General features: G+C 50.6%; 1 pseudogene; it reads left to right on the top strand.

Annotated features, from left to right (window-relative positions):
• Nucleotides 1-876: 876 nt before the first annotated feature.
• On the top strand, nt 877-5,328 carry LOC137160024 (mast cell protease 1A-like; annotated as a pseudogene).
• Nucleotides 5,329-16,876: the final 11,548 nt, after the last annotated feature.

Raw genomic sequence — 16,876 nt, 5'->3', positions numbered from 1 at the left:
GGGTGGACATTAAGCACCCATCTGCAGTCAGCTTAGCCCAAGACAAGCTGGGGCGTTTTGCTTGCGTAAGAATGTTCAGCTCGCTAGGGTGCAGAGTATCAGCAGCTGCCATCTGGGTGATCTTTCTCCAGAATACGAGGTCTGGGTCATTGGGTTTGAAATCAGGGAGGTCTTTTAACATATCTGGGCCTATTGGTTTTTATTTAGCCTAATTTTCTTTGTGGCTCAACCCAGATTTCTTTCCTCCTGCCGCCCATTAGCATCACACACCCCTGCATCATTCACGCACGCATCGTCCAATCTACAGGCCAGGGAGGGAAAAGGCAGGGCGGATTCTTCAAGCAACACATATTGTACTCAGGAACAACATAGTAAATGATAAAGAGTTAAATACTTGTGGGGACGGGAGAGAGAAAAAGAAAAGAAAATCCTGACAACAAATAAAAGTTGGGCCCAGCTCAAAACGGTGTGGGGCTGGAGGACAGAGTCGCTGGGTGGGTTCTGGGCTCTGGGGTGCCCCGGGGGAGGGGTCAGGCTGGAAAGTCCCAGTGGCGCCTCCTGACCTTGCAATCTCTGGGTCTGGGAATCAAGGTGCAGATCAACCCAGGGGCATTTCTGACATTGGTTAGCTGCAGAGGGAGGGGGTTAGCCACATTCTCAGCTAGGTGGTTTGTGCACCCGAGCAGAGAGGAAATCCCTGCCCCATGTGGGTGTGGCTGTGACCTGAGGCTTCCCAATGGGCGTCTGCACCCGGCTCTTCTGGGGCGGGGGATCCATGGCAGCAGGGTCCGTACCTCTGTGGTCGCCAGGCCCTGCCCTCCCTCCCAGTCCATATAACTCCCAGGGCTGAGGAAGAGGCTCCGTGCCCGTCTCTGGATGGCTCTGACAATGCAGCTCCTGATCCTGATCCTGCTCCCCGCAGCCTTTCTCCTGCCCCCAGCGGCTCGGGCTGGTGAGTGGGGAGGATCGGGGCCCATGGGGAGAGGGGACCTTGCCCCGCAAGGGGATCTGTGGACAGCAGTGTGGGTCTCCCTCTGGTCCTGCTGGGCCAAGAGGACACTAGGCAACCCCTCAGCCTCTCCTGAGAGCGGCTGGGGCGCTCACAGCAGCCCAAAGGGCTGGGTGTCCCAGCTCCCACAGGCTCCTTGGGAACCCCTCTGCCAATCCGTGCCCCACACAGGGACGCCGGCCGTGGGGCTAAGGCGCCAGTCTGGGACCCAAGAAATCTGGGAGCAGTTCTCACCTCTGTGCAGGATCTCTGTGGACAGGGATTTGCATAGATCACTGGTGGGCCCCCAGTCTTCTTAGGCAGGTTTAGGAAAAATCTCCCGGGGCCTCTGTTTCCCCATCGGTGCAATGGGAAGAATGACCCTGCCTGTGTTTGTTTTAACCAGATACCCTTTGTGGAAGGGATTGTGGGGAAGAGTAAGACCTGGCACAATGAGGGGAAGGGACCCTGATCTTGGTCGGGGTCTGTGCAGCTCCTGGCACATTTCAAGCCCTGATCTTGATCTAGGATCTACCCTAACGGAAAGACCAACCATGTGTTAAACGTTGGTTTTCTAACATACCCACCCTCTCACCTGCGTAAAGACTTGTTCACAGCTGATCACAAAAAGCTTTTTTTAAATTATTCCTTGAGAAAACCCTCCGAAATATTTCCTATTATAGGAACCGAAACCTGAACGCATTTCACCTGAAATTTACCCTAAAAGTTACCTAAAAGTTGCCCTTCTCTCCCCTCCACCCCACTGTCTTTACACCGAATGTCTAGTTTTCATTTCATCCAGCTGGGTTGAGACTCGTTCAGAGCTGGTCTGAAAAGTATTTCCATGGGAAATTTCACCTTTTCCTCGAAAACCCTAAAAGGAATTTGTTTTCCTGTTCACATTTTATTAATTTTTTTAAAAGACATCTGGAGAGAGAGAGAAAAGAAACATAGCACAATATACATGTGGCTTTCATATTATATAAACTTCCCGTAAATATTAAGTATTTGCTTCCTCACCTTAACTATGCGTGAAACATTTTGTTATCTCTAATATGGATGGCTAGAATATCAATCCCTTATTGTATTCCACAATTTACAAACCAAACTTGCATATAAAAATCCAAAAAAGAAAAATTATTGAAGTCAGATAAAGACTAGAAGCAAAATTCAGATGCAGGAGATAGAGACGGGGAGAGGAAGGAAGTGGGTAGAGAGGAGGGGGAGATGAAGGGGGCCCATGCATTTGATCGGATCATTCAGATACTTCCAGGAAAGTATCCCATATTTCTGACAACGTTTCTGGACTATCTCTGTAATGGTCGTCATTTCTTCCCAAGCTTAGGAGGTCCATGCTCCAATCTTCTTTGTTGGTTGCTTTTTGCATTTCCGATTTTGCAGTACTAGTCCTTTCACCATTTTTAGTGCTCTTCTTAGCCAAAGTCTTTCAAATGTATTCCACTTCCAATTAACACCCATTCAGTTGAAAATTACATGTTTAATTTTATAGGAAAAAATGACCTACCACTTCAGTTCTGCCCAAAGCCCACGGGTCTAGGAGATTTCCCAGAGCATATGGGTTAAGTAACCACCTACTGAGTTCAGCACCAATATTTGTCTGACTTATTAGCGCCTGTTTTGAACATGAGTCCAACACATCCTCCATGTGATTTGCTGCTGAATTAATCTTAAATGTAGATCCAAGGAGCAGTCTGGAGCGCTGGCTAAAATTTGTTTCCACTTAGTTGGCAGAAAATAATTGGCCTAGTTCCTCCTCCCATTGGGTTTTCAGGGGATCAGTGTTTACTTCAAATTTGCTGGCCAGAGAGGTGTGTGTATAATGCTGCCAGAGACCTTGGCAATGTGGGTTGCATTCGGAGAAGCAAAAGCAGTAGTGGGTTATGGGTAGCGAAGTGTCAGGGCTAAATGGATGGAAAAGAGCAGGTTTCCGTTGCATATCTTGCCACTCCTTCTCAGTTTCTAGCGTGACCAAAAGCTTAAAGAAAAAAAAGGTGACCAAAACCCAACAAATTTGCAGCTGAAAAGTGGAGAAAACCAGGGGATACAATCAGCGATCCAAGAAAAACACTGCAGTGTTTGGAACAATGTGACACATTCTGGGAAAATGGTCATTTTCTAGATAACCCGATTAATGGTTGGAAAAGAGAGTGGAGGGTCAGCCTTGGAGGAGGCCTGACCTGTAACTGTGGGTTGACGGAGAAGGTGGAATGTCAGCAGGGAAGATGTCAGTGGCGTTCTAGGTGACCCTGGCACACAACGCCGGTAACTCAAGGCCGTGCGATCACCGACACACTCCCGGTGCATTTGGCACCGAGTCTCCACCCAGAGATGTTAGAACTTTAGATTCACTGTCTGGCCCCACGGGGCATCTTCTCTGGGGGGGAGCTGGGCAGGGATCCAGGCACAGGGATGCCCTAGGGAGAGCATCATCGCGGGCGGGTGTTGTCTGAGGTTATGGGATGGGCAACTCGGTCCCAGTCTGTCTCGTGGACATGATGAGGCCATTTATGGGAACCTGGTTCTCCCCCAGGTGAGATCATCGGGGGACAGGAAGCCCAGCCCCACTCCAGGCCCTACATGGCCTACCTGGGTATAAAAAATGGAGAGGATGAATATGAGTGCGGAGGGTTCTTTCTGTCGGAGAACATTGTGCTGACAGCTGCTCACTGTAATGGAGAGTAAGCATCTCTGCATGGGGGGCAGGTCAGGCGTTAGTGGGCGATGGGGGGCCAGGGGCTCTGGCCCCATTGTAGGTCATGGGGAAGGAGAAGATCAGGATCCGGGGGACTCCCCAGCACCAGGACAGCTGGGCAGGGCTCTGGGCTTGGGCAGCCAGGCACAGACTTCGTCTGGATCTAGCCGGGGGGTCCCCGGGGTGCAGAGAGCTGAGACCCAGGGGCCTGGAGGACACCGGGCAGGGAAGGCGCTCAGGGGAACAGCACAGGGGGATGGGGAGACACTGACTGGGACCCCAACCCCACGAGGTAGGGGCTCTGTGCTGCAGCCAGTGTCCCATAGAGGAGAAAGGCCCCTTGTGCCCCGTTCCCACTCCCCAGCCAGTCAGTGCCCTGTCCCAGGGCTGGATGGCAGCCAGCACGCATGCAGTGGGGTGAGGGTTTTCAGACCGGGAGTTGAGTCAAAGATCTTGGCCTGAGATTCCCAGGCAGCGCTCATTCCCCCATATCACTGTCCCTGTGCCCCCCCCAGCTCCCCACACTGCCCCTAATGCCCCACACGTTGCTCTTGGCTCTCACAGCGAGATCACGGTGCATCTGGGAGCCCACAACATTAGCAAACGGGAAGAGAGCCAACAGGTGATCCCAGCGCGCGCCAAGATCCCCCACCCACAATATGACGAAGAAACTCTTAACAACGACATCATGCTGCTGCAGGTACCACCCCATCCCATCTCCCCACCCCCAGTGATCTCACACTGCTGCAGGCCCTGCCCCCGTCCCCTCACCCCACCCCCAGTGACCTCACACTGTTGCAGGCACTGTCCCAACCCATCCCTCCGCCCCCAGTGATATCATGGCTCTGCTTTTCTCTGTTTGTGTTTGGTCCTTGAACATGACTCTCATTTTGTTCATCGTGCCCGTGTTGCAGCTGGACAGGAAAGTGAAGCTGAATAAATGGGTGAACACCATCCGCCTGCCCCGCGCCCACAAGACAGTAAAGCCAGGGGCCAAGTGCAGCATCGCCGGCTGGGACCAGACAGGGTGCACATCGACCATGGACACGCTGCAGGAGGTGGACGTGGAGGTGCTGGATGGTGGGGCGTGTCATAAGGATCCCGACGGACCATATGCTCACTATAATCCCTCCACGATGCTGTGTGCTGGGGATCCAAAGACTCTGCACAGGTGAATCTCCCCCTGGTTTAAAGGGCCCTCGATAAATCATGATTATCAGTGAGGTTCCGGGTGTTGCAGTCGTGCCTACGAGTGGCGATTGGGGGCTCAGTCCCACTGCGTTAGGTGCTGTACAAATGAATGGGAAAATAACTGTTCTCTTCCCAGGGGAAGGCAGACACCATCTCTGGGGGTGGATGGGGACTGGGGCACAGAGATCAGCTGCCCTGTGGGGGGTCTCAAGCTGAGTTGGGGGGACATTGGGGGAATGACACTGAGACCAGCTGCAACTGGGCTTCTCACTGAGCTTGTTCCATTTTGCAGGGCGACTCTGGGGGTCCCCTGGTATGCAAGGGAAAACCACAGGGCATCGTATCCTTTGAGCCCTGCTGCCCTCCCAGGGTGTACACAAGAATCTCCACCTTCATCCCCTGGATCTGGGAGGAGATGAAGAAGCTGCATCCCTGAGCCCCGCCGGGAATCGCTGCAGGGCCCGTAGCTGCACTGCCTCTGGCCTTTAGCAAGTCCCAACCCTGGAGCCTTCTTTGCAAAGGGGCTGAGCCCCCCAGGCTGAGTCCCCCCAGCTATCGCTTGGCTGAGGCAGTGCCCAACCCGTGAGCCTCAAGGCAGGGAGCCCAGGGAAGTCAGGAGTCTGGTTCAAGGCTGGCTCCCATCAGCTCCCCTGGAAATCCCAACCCTCTGCCTGTCTCCTCGCTAGGAAAACAGCTATTTTATTTTCCCCAGGATGATGGACACGAGCCCAGCAGTGGGGAAGATGCGGGGGTTTGTAGCTCTCCTCTCTGTCAGCCGGTCGAGGGGCTGTTCATGGGAGATCCTCATCCATCCCTGCCCTGCTAACTCGTGTGAAAACCCCATCCTCACCAGGCCTGTCCCACAGGTTAGACACCCGAGGGTGGCCCCTCCCGCTACAAACGCCCTGTCCCAGCAACGGCCAGGCCAGCGGGCGTTCGCTCGTGGGAAGGGAACTCCGCCAAGGCTGCACTGAGGGCAGATCAGTCAATGGTGCTGATCTCCTCTGTCCTGCCTCCTTTTCCCCGCGCTGCTGTGTGGCCTGGTTCATCTCACTCGCTGCTTTGGAGCCAGCACTGAATAAAAATGAAGTTAAAAAAAAAAAAAAGAGATTCCGGGAATGAGCGACCGACCCGAGCTGTGAATCCAGTGCAGCCGCTGCATCCGCTGGGCGCAGGGGGAATCGGCTCCACAGAGAAAGGCTGGGCTGGTTCGTAATGTGCTAGGCTGGGCCCTGGGAACGGGAAGCTGGGAGGTGGCTGCGGGGAATTAACACAGTGATAGAAAAGGCAGAGCGAATTGTTCAAACAACACATATTTTTTATTCCCCTTGAGAGACATTTGTTTTTCAAACAAGTGTCTGATTTCGATATTTTATAAATATTGGGAAATACACATCCTTCGTTTTGTCCCACTGTAGCTCAGTGACGCTTTCCAGATTCCCGTGATTGGGATTTTTCCAATCTCCAGTCAGTATCAACAACATAAAAAAAAAATAATTAAATACTTGTGGGGTGGGAAGAGGAAAAAAGAAAAGAAAACCCTGAAAACAAAAAACAGTTGGGCCCAGATCAAAATGCTCGAAAGAAAATATACAAAATTTTAATATTTTTCACACAATCATTTTGATTTGCATTTGTCAGGGGCTGTTTAATTCAACTAGCCATGCTTCATGGTGACGGGTTGGCTATCGAAAACACATGGCCCTGTTCCCGTGAGGGAGTACAGGCGGAGCTGGTACTGAAATAAAGCCCCTGCGAGACAGAGAGAGAGACTAAGAACAGGAGAGAGACAGAGGGGATGTTAAGTTGGGACCTGGAGTCAGGACTCCTGAGTTTTATCCCCAGCTCTGGGAGGGGAGTGCGGTATAGTGCTTAGAGCAGGGGGGCTGGGAGCAAAGATGCCTGGATTCTGTGCCTGGCTCTGGGAGGGGAGTGTGGTCTAATGGTTAGAGCGATGGAGGGGCTGGGAGTCCAGACTCCTGGGTTCTAGCTTCTTCCTTCTTTGTCTGTGCTGTTGTTTTAAACTGAAGCTCTTTAGGGAAGGGCTGGTGCTGCAACCAGCCCAAAGGGGAGTCCTGATCTTGGTTGGGGTCTGTGCTATGTCTGGCACAACAGGGGACCATATACAAATAATGGCATCAGATTTTCCACCCTCCCTCATTGATTTGGAAGTCACACCAACATCCATGAGTCGTCTTTGCAAACGTTCAGGTCTGAGCAATTCATTGACTTACACAGGTTTAACAAAACTGATTTTAAACCACATCTGTCATTCGACTGGTTCAGCTCTGAATGTGGCTGCCCTGATATTGATTTCAACCGCGCCTATAGTGTCAAAAGGTTCCCAGGGGCCAGCTAGCCCCACAGACCCCATGTTCAACTCCTATGAGTGCCTGCAGATGGGGATTGTGTGGGGTTAAAGCCGAACGTGCAGCCTGACATTTCCTAAGTTCTACATCCTTCTGATGGACAGAGACCTTCTCATTTCCACCTCCATCCATCCATGCCCAGTTTATCCCCATTCGGTTGTGTGCCAGCCCTTCCTTCAGCATCACTAGTTCTTCCATTGCCCTTGTCTCCCCTCCACCCTGCTGTCTTTACACCAAATGTTGAGTTTTAGTTTCATCCACCTGGGTTGAGACTCTTTCTGAGTTGCTCTGAAAAGTTTTTCCACAGGAAATTTTGACTTTTCCCTGAAAACCCCAAAAGGAATTTGTTTTCCTGTTCACGGTTTATTATTTTTTTAAAAAAGATATCTGGAGAGAGTGAGAAAACAAACAGAACAAAGTATACATAAACTTTTATTACTATATAAACTTCCCTTAAGATATTAAGTATTTGCTATGAATTGTTAGAATATCAATCCCTTATTATATTACATAATTTAGTAACCAAATTTGTTTATAAAAATCCAACAAAAGAAAAATTATTGAAGTCAGATAAAGACTAGAAGCAAAATTCAGAGGCGGGAGATAAAGACGGGAGAGGAATGAAGTAGGTAGAGAGGAGGGGGAGGTGAAGGGGGCCCATGCATTTGATCAGACCATTCAGATACTTCCAGAAAAGTATCCCATATCTTTGACAGCTTTTTGGGGTGTCTCTGTAGTGGTCCCCATTTCTTCCCAATCTTAGGAGGTTCATGCTCTAATCTTCTTTGATTCTTTGGTCGCTTTTTGCATTTCTGTTTTTGTACTACTAGTCCTTTCACCATTATTAGTGCTCTGCTTAGCCAAAGTCTTTCAGTTCTATTCCACTTCCAATTAACACCCTTTTGCTTGAAAATTACCTGTTTAATTTTATTTGATAGGGAAATAATGACCTCTTCACTTCAGTTCCGCCCAAATCTTCGTTAGCACCTAGTTCCACTTAGTTGGCAGAAAATAATTGTCCTAGTTCCTCCTCCCATTGCGTTTTTAGAGGATCAGTGTTTAGTTTAGTTCAAATTTGCTGGCCAGCCAGGTGTGCATACGATGTTTCCATAGATCTTGTCAATGTGGGTGTCATTCAGAGAAGCAAAAGCAGTTATGGGTTATGGGCAGCTGGAGAGTCTAATCAATGATGCCATTTCCGATGTAGATGAATGAAAGAAGGTTTAAAAGATACATATATTTATGTTGGCTAAAAAAAGAGCAAGAAGTTTATGAAGCTAGTTTGCATGCAAGGACTGCTGAGTGTGGAGCAGCGATCCAATGTGCAGAGGGACCGGCTGATAGTCAACCAATAAATCTGGTGGTCCCATGGTTTTGGGTAGAAATCTCAAATAACCTCACAGACAAGGGCAGAGTCTCACACTTAGGCCAGAAGAATCCCATGTGCTGGTATAGACTGGGGACTGACTGGCTAGGCAGCAATTCAGCAGAAAAGGACTTGTGGGTAACTGTGGAGAAGAAGCTGGATGTGAGTCAATGGTGTGCCATAATTGCCAAAAAGGCTAACAGCATATTGGGCTGCATTAGTAGGAGCACTGCCAGCAGATCAAGGAAAATTATTATTTCCCTCTATTCGGCACTGGTGAGGCCTCATTTGGAGTATTGTGTCCAGTTTTGGGCCCCCCACTACAGGATGGATGTGAATAAATTGGAGAGAGTCCAGAGAAGTGCAACAAAAACAACTAGAGACTAGAGCACATGACTTAGGAGGAAAGGGTGAGGAAACTAGGCTTGTTTAGTTTGCAGAAGAGAAGAATGAGGGGGGATGGAGCTAGGTTGTTCTCAGTGCTAGTAGGTGACAGAACAAGGAGCAATGGTCTCAAGTCGCAGTGGGGGAGGTCTAGTTGGATATTAGTAAAATCTTTTTCACAAGGAGGGTGGTGAAGCACTGGAAAGGGTTATTTAGGGATGTGGTAGAATCTCCATCCTTAGAGATTTTTAAGCCCGATTTGACAAAGTTCTGGCTGGGATGATTTAGCTGAGGTTAGTCCTGCTTTGAGCAGGAGGTTGGACTAAATGACCTCCTGAGATCCCTTCCAACCCTCGTCTTCTACGATTCTGTAATTCTACAGTTCTGGGAGACGGCGGACGTTGGAATTTTGTTGATGTCATGAATCGTAATGAAGACATGGCCCTTACTTTAATTCCTAACGCTGACTCCCCCATTACAAACAACCCTGGCACCCGCGCCTTAGATACCATATGTCAAAGAGTGGAACCTCATATTACAGCACGAACGGAGGATAGTCTTACTCTGCCATGCGGATATAGTAGTTGGCTGGTGACTTTTATTGGTTTGGAGGGTAAGCGGAGAGCCTCCATTCACGTTCATAGTCTCCAGGTGGAAGAGAAGGGCTCATACACGGGAACTTGGGTGATGTCACTGTGATGAGAATGAAATCCTTAGACCCATGTAAACAAACAAAGAAGCAAACAAAACCTCCACCACTGAAGTCAGCTGAGTGAGCAGCTGCCTCATCTGCTGTTAGTGCTGATAGCACCGGAGCTCTGAGGACAGATGCACTGGGCAGCCGGAACAGAGCTACTGAAGCAAAGACACTTCAACACTTAGCAACAGGAAGTTACTGGCAAGAAGCTATGAGTGCAGGGGTGATGGGGGCTGGGGAGGAGTACAGGATGGAGGTTCAGTAGAGGTACACCCCGCGCTGTCACCTTAGGGATTTTGGTCCTAGTCGAGACCCCCAAGCACTGCGCCTTTGCCAAAGATGGTCCATCAAGGTTCCAGGTTCCAGGTACATTCACACATGGGAGCCCAGCGGCAAGGAGAGGCTGTGCCCTAGGCCTTTGAAATGCAAAGAAACCCCCAAAACTGGTCACCCTCCACGAGGCAAACGTACTGCTGTCCCAACCCCCAACTGCAAGGCAACTCCGTGACTCCCCCTTCAACAGCCACTGATAGTATCTCGAGAGATAACGCACACAGATAAGATTGACAACATCACTGACAGCTAACGGGCGTTCGTTTTATCAGCATGTTGTGCCATCCGGTCTTTGTCACCTGTATGGTTTAGCCAGTTATCACCGAATGTGCAGTTCCTGATGTGAGCTTGTTTTTTTTTCCGGGGTGTAGTAGGATCAGTCGCCCTGATTTTCCATTATTTCATATGCCTTGCATGTCGCCTCAGTCTTATTTGACTCAAACTCTCTCTCTCACACCTCCGCACGCGCTGGCGCATTGGTGAACAGACAGCTGCAGTATATTCAGCCTTTTTGATCTATCATCACTGAAACCATCTAAGAGCCTGTGCTGAAATCATATTTGTTAAAAACAGATGAGCTGCAATTGGTGTGTCTGGAATTTGGCCTAATTGGTGGAAAAACTAATGAGGCAACGGGCTGTTCAACACATCCCTGCCCTTTTCCTGTTCTTAAAGACAGTGATTTTGTGGGAAAATCTAGTAGGAAAGGAAAGAACAGATGAATAAGAACAGATCAAAAGACTAGAGAAAAGACGTGATGTATCTTGATTTCAGGAAGGCTTTTGAACCAGCCATTCATGGCATAAACAAAGTAGGCAAAAGAAGTCTGGATGAAATTAAGGGGAGTGAAGAACTGGTCTAAGGACTGTACTCAAAGAGTAGTTCTCAATGGTTCACTGTCAAACCAGGAGGGCGTACCTAATGGGATCCCGCAGGGGTCAGTCCTGGGTCTGCTACCATTCAGTGTTTTCATGAAAGACTTGGAAAGTGGAGTGGAGTATAAAATTTGCAGATCACAGCAAGCTGAGAGGGGCTGTAAGCCCTTTGGAAGACCGGATTCGAATTCAAAAGAACCCTTGACAAATTAGAGAACTAGTCTGCAATGAACCAGGCAACATTCAATGAGACAAGTGCAAAGTACTTCACATAGGAAGGAAAAATCATATGCACAACACGCAAGTGAGGACTAACTGGCTAGGCGGTCGTACTGTTAAAACGGAGCTGGGGGTTAGCATGGATCTCACCTTGAATATAAGTCAACAATGTGCTGTAAGTGCAAAATACACTAATAACATTCAGGGGTGTATTAACAGGAGCGGCATATGTAAGACACGGGAGATCATTGTCCCACTCTGCTCGGCACAGATTTGCTCACAAAGGTGGAAACTTTTAAACCCTTCTGCCAGTACCCCTCAATTCGGATCCTGAGATTCAGGTTCAGAGATGAGAGAGTTTTATTCTCTGGGCCAGGACACGGCTCCTGGGTTTGCTCTGCTGGCCTCCTGGGCATGTCTTTCTCTGCTCGGCTCATCCTCTTCTAAGGGGCTCAGGGTAGGAATTTATCCCTGGGCAAATCCAGAGACAGAAGTTCGGAGCGTGGTGAGGTCAAGCAGCATTTATGCAAACACTGCAGAGCAAACGGGTGACACCGAGGGTTTCTCTGCAAAAGATCATATCCCTGTGGGTTCAGTGAAAGCGGGATCCCAGCCAACTTCCCTTTGCTGTAGCCCGCACTACCTGCCTTGGCAAGCCCAGGACCCCTTCACGACCCCTCTGAAACCAACTGGCCTCTTTCCCCTGGCTGCAGATCAGGCCCTACAGCGACAAGGGCAGTATTCTCTTAACCCCGCTTAGAAGAGGATGCGACTGAAGCTCAGAGATGGGAGGTGGCTTGTGCAAGCTCATACAGGGTGTGTCTACCCTGCAGTGTGCGCCCAGGACCTGACGCATGTTTGAGCCCAAACCGTCCACCCACAAAGCCCCCTGACATACTCCAACCCCTCTCCACCCCACACACCAGCTGGTTGCCTCACCACACTGGTTTATCAGAGCCCACATCCTACTAGAGGGCAGGACCCAGCCTGACATCTTTGCAGAGAGGACGTGACTGAAGCTTTCTTGCCAGGCTTATGTTTGGCTAGTCCACCAATGCTATGCCACAATGCCCTGGGCTTTTGACCCCCCAGACCGTCTGTTTCCCATCTTCCCGCTTAGCTCCCATGGCCCATCATGGGGTCTAACCTGTGACCCTAGCACCGTGCTGTCCTATAGGCAGAGAACAACAGCAAAAATTAAAACAAAAAAACCGAGAGTCCTGTAGCACTTCAAAAACTAACAAATTTAATTTCTGCAGGCATAAGCTTTCGTGGCCTGTAATCCACTTTGTCAGATGTAAGGAATAGAAATCCAATAGGAGGTATAGATATACATCCAAGGGTAAGGAACAGCAATGGGGCAGGTAGCTATAAGCAAAGTCCATTCTGTTAGAATAGATGAGGCCTATTCACAACCATTGATTAGAAGCTGAGAATGTGTGAACAGTGACAATTACTTCTCGTAATGAGATAACCATTCCAAGTCTCTATTCAGACCCAGTCTGATTGTATCAAGTTTGCAGATGAGTTCCAGCTCTGCAGTTTCTCTTTGAAGTCTGTTTTTTAAGTTTTTTTGTTGAAGTACGGTAAATTTCAACTCAGCGACAGAGTGTCCTGGGAGATTGAAGTGCTCTCCGACTGGTTTATGGATGTTACCATTTTTTATGTCTGATTTGTGTCCATTTATTCCTTTGCGTAGTGACAGTCCGGTTTGGACAATGTACATGGCAGAGGGGCGTTGCTGGCACATGATGGCATATATGACATTAGTAGATGTGCAGGTGAATGAGCTCTTGATGGTGTGGCTGATGTGGTTAGGACCAGTAATGGTGTCACTAGAGTCGATGTGTGGGCAGAGCTGGCAACAGGGTTTATTGCAGAGATAGGTTCCTTGGTTAGTGTTCTTGTTGTATGGTGTACAGTTGCTGGTGAGTATTTGCTTCAGGTTGGGGGGCTGTCTGTAAGCAAGGATAGGTCTGCTTCCCATGGCTCCTCGGAATTCATTCCAGTCCTCCTGCTCCGTGCAGACGCTTGTCCAGCCATACTGCACCTTGAGGGAGAACTGGGACTGGGTGATGAGTTTGGTGAGTTCTCCGGCCCCGAGGGACATCTCAGCGGAGATGCTCCAGTTGTGCTCCACACTGGACATTAGCTGCTTGGCATAACCAACCTTGCAGGTGACCTTGTCAGACCAGGCGACAGGGGAGTCATAGTCATTGTGCAGGGTCTTGACACACTCCCAGCCGCCGGTGGAGGTGCCCTTGGTGAGGGTCAGCCCGCCATGGAAGAAGTTCAGCACGTTGGGGTGGATGGAGAAGATGCTGCAGTGGTTGAGACTGATGCTGTGATACAAGGAGCACTGAACTCCCCATTTCTCGTCCACCTCAATCAGGGCTGGGAAGAGAAAGTAGCCGAAGTGGTAGAGACCCTTGCAGTGTTCAGGATGCAGTGAAACGTCCTTTCCCTTTTTATCCATGCTCATGTCATAAAGCTGGTGCATGACAGCCTGCCCTAGGAAGATGATGCAGAACCCAAACACACTGAGCATGTAGTGGTCCCCGCCGCGGCAGTGGGGATGCAGCTCACGGCCCTGGCCTTGGCGTCTGTGCTCAAGTCCTTTACCAGCCGGTAAGAGTTGCCCCTGATGACTTAGCTGAAGGTTGCTAAGGCCCCCAGGTAATAATCCCTGCCCTGGCATGTGGGGTTCAGTCTCCGGATCTCTATGCCACTCCCACTGTTTATATTCTTTGTGCGCAGGTAGCAGCCCAGGTCGGAGCGGACGATGAAGAATCCCTGCTCATTTTGGAAGACGTCGGTGCCTGGAGCACCCGTGTGAGGGACCAGGGATCCATCAGCAGGTGTCCAGTCCTGGGGGAGGCCACAAAAGGGGAGAAGGGAGGGGAGGAGCTGGCTAAGGGATCCAGGCACTTGGAGATGCTCATATCCCCATGGGGACTACGAAGGGCCCCAGATGGGGATCATCCTGTTTTTATCAGAGGATGAACTCTGCAGTGACATCAGGAATAAATCCAGAGTGGCTCCTCTTCTCTGTTTCTAGTGGAGCTATGGCCCATTCGCACTAGCTGAGCTGATCATGTATGAATTGCTGGTGCTTTGGGACCCCCAGTCCCAGGAGGTGGGCGCTGTGATGTCTCCTGGATGTTCCCTGGGCCTGCAGCCGTAACTCCAGGGCTGGGATTGTCCTGAAGGAGGGAGGGGACAAAAAGTCAAGGGTCCTGCCCTGGGATGATTCTACCTCCCACGGGCCCCACTTACCGCTCTGCTGTGCTCTGTCCCGGCCATGTCTCCTTTGCCTGTCAATGAGCAGGAGGTGCCGTCCTGCATAGAGATAAAGAAATGGGGATAGAGAAGAAAGTTGGGGTGAGGGCGGGCTCTGTGAATACGACTCACAAGCCAACCAAAGCTGCACACAATTACACAGCAACAGACGCACAAATTCCGTCCATCCTGACCCACAGCCCCTGTATCCCAGCCCTGGGCTCCCCCTCCCAGCTCCCACAGCTCTGCCGGTGCATCTCACTCCCGACCCGCAGCCCCCTGCTAGCCCAGCTGGGATGTTTCTGCTGCTCCCCCAGGCACTCACTGTTAGGAACGGAGTTTGATGTTGCTGTCCCATCCGAGTCTCTTCCCCTGGGGTGGATGGAGCTGTCCTTTCTAGCAAGGATCTTCAAGAAGTGAGATGCTCTGACAGCCTCTGGGTTATATAGGACACACCTGGGTGTGTCTTGACTCTTCCCCCGGGACCTGCTCATAGACTCATAGCCTCTAAGGTCAGACGGGGATATTTCAGTCATTGTCTCTGATCTCCTGCACCTTGCAGGCTACAAAACCTCAGCCGCCCACTCCTGCAACAGTCCCCTGCCCTCTGGCCGAGTTACTGGTGTCTTCAAAGCATGGAGTAAAGATGGCAAGTTACACAGAATCCTCCACTGACCCTAGTTTAACCCTGCAAGTGACCCCTGCCCCATGCTAAGAGGAAGGCAAAATCCTGCCAGGGTTTCTGCCAATTTTCCCCCAATCTAGGAGGAAAATTCCTTCCCGACCCCAAATCTGGCCATCAGTTAGACCCTGAGCATGTGGGCAAGACCCAGCAGCCAGACACAAGGGAAAGAATTCTCTGTTGTAATCCGGAGGCTTCCCCATCTCGTGTCCCCAGCACCAAGCCTGGAGATATTTGCAACTGGCCTTCCTGTGGTTAGGTTAAACAAGCCAAGCTCTTTGAGTCTCCTCTCATAAGGCAGGTTTTCCATTCCTTGGATCATCCTAAGAGCCCTTCTCTGACCCTGTTTGAATTCATCTTTCTTAAACATGGGAGACCAGAACGGCACAGAATATTCCAGCTGAGCTCTCACCAGCCCCTTGTATAACAGTACTAACACCTCCTTATCTCTACTGGAAACACCTCCTCTGATGCATCCTAGGACAGCGTTAGCTTTTTTCATGGCCACATCACGTTGGCAGCAAATAGTCGTCCTGCGATCAGCCAATACGCCCAGGTCCTTCTCCTCCTCTGTCACTTCCAGCTGATGCGTCCTCAGCTTACAGCAACAATTCTTTCTTGTTAGTCCCTAAATGCACAGTTTGCACTCTGCACTACTAAATTACATCCCATTTCTATGCCTCCCTCACCCACATCCTCCCTCGCTACTTAAGAATCCTCCATCTTTCGATCTATCCCTCCCTCCCCACATCGCCTCTAACCAGCCATGTCCCGACAGCATTACCCAGCTTCAGGATGTCAGGTCCATTGGCGCATTCACCTCCGCCGTGTCGGCTTGTTACTGTCACCCTCTGTCCTCTGTCTGCCGGTGTCAACAGAGTTTAGCGACATTCAGCCATCGTGGGGGTTTCATTGCCCCCGGAGCCTTTGCAGCTACCGCTATTGCAGACACCTGGGCTGGGATGTTCAAAGCCACCTGCAGGAGGGAGATGTCAAAATCCCAACTTTCAGTGTGAGCTGGGCCCTTAACACCCTGACCCCCTTTAAAATTCCCAGCTCATCCTGTACACTGCCAGGGCACAATCCCATGGAAACTCAGCACCCTGCATCTCCCAGCGGGGGGGATGTGGCCAGATGCTCACAATTGCCGAACATGCAGTGGTCCCCCCAGTACGTATGGCAAGGAACAAGGACATGACAGAGTCCATGCAGCCCCCTGCCCAGTGCAATGGGAACAGCTTTGCAGGGATTCAGCCTCTCACTACCAGCTGCCCTCCACGTGAGGTGGATGGGGAATGGGATATGGAGCCTTTCCCCTCTAGGCGGTGCCAACTCCCATACAAGACTGGCTGACTCAGGAGATGGGGAATGGGATACGGAGCCTTTCCCCTCTAGGCTGTGCCGGCTCCTATACAAGATTGGCTGGCTCAGGGGATGGGGAACAGGATACGGAGCCTTTCCCCTCTAGGTGGTGCTGGCTTCTGTATAAGACTGGCTGGCTCCGGGGGATTGAGAATCAGATTAACTATTTCTGCCCCTCATCACCAATCCAGGGTGGGAAGCAGTGCTGTCCCAGATGGGGATATCTGGTTTCCCGGACCCCTGTCCCTCCCCTCCCCAGCTCACACCCACACTGCGGGAAAGGAGGCAGTTGAGAAAGATCAATGGGTCAGTTTCTCACGGGAAGGAAAGTCTTGGTCACGCTGCAGCTCCCACCTCAATCGCGCCAAGCCGGGGCAAGAGCTGAGACTCTGTTGTTAGCTGCTGGCTGCTCACCCAG

The sequence above is a fragment of the Emydura macquarii genome, unplaced genomic scaffold (assembly GCF_026122565.2).
Source record: "Emydura macquarii macquarii isolate MOO-44397 ecotype Brisbane River unplaced genomic scaffold, CSIRO-AGI_Emac_v2 contig_2107, whole genome shotgun sequence".
NCBI lineage: Eukaryota > Metazoa > Chordata > Testudines > Chelidae > Emydura > Emydura macquarii.
The sequence above is the reverse complement of the archived record's forward strand: the minus strand, read 5'-3'. Positions and strand labels throughout refer to the sequence as shown.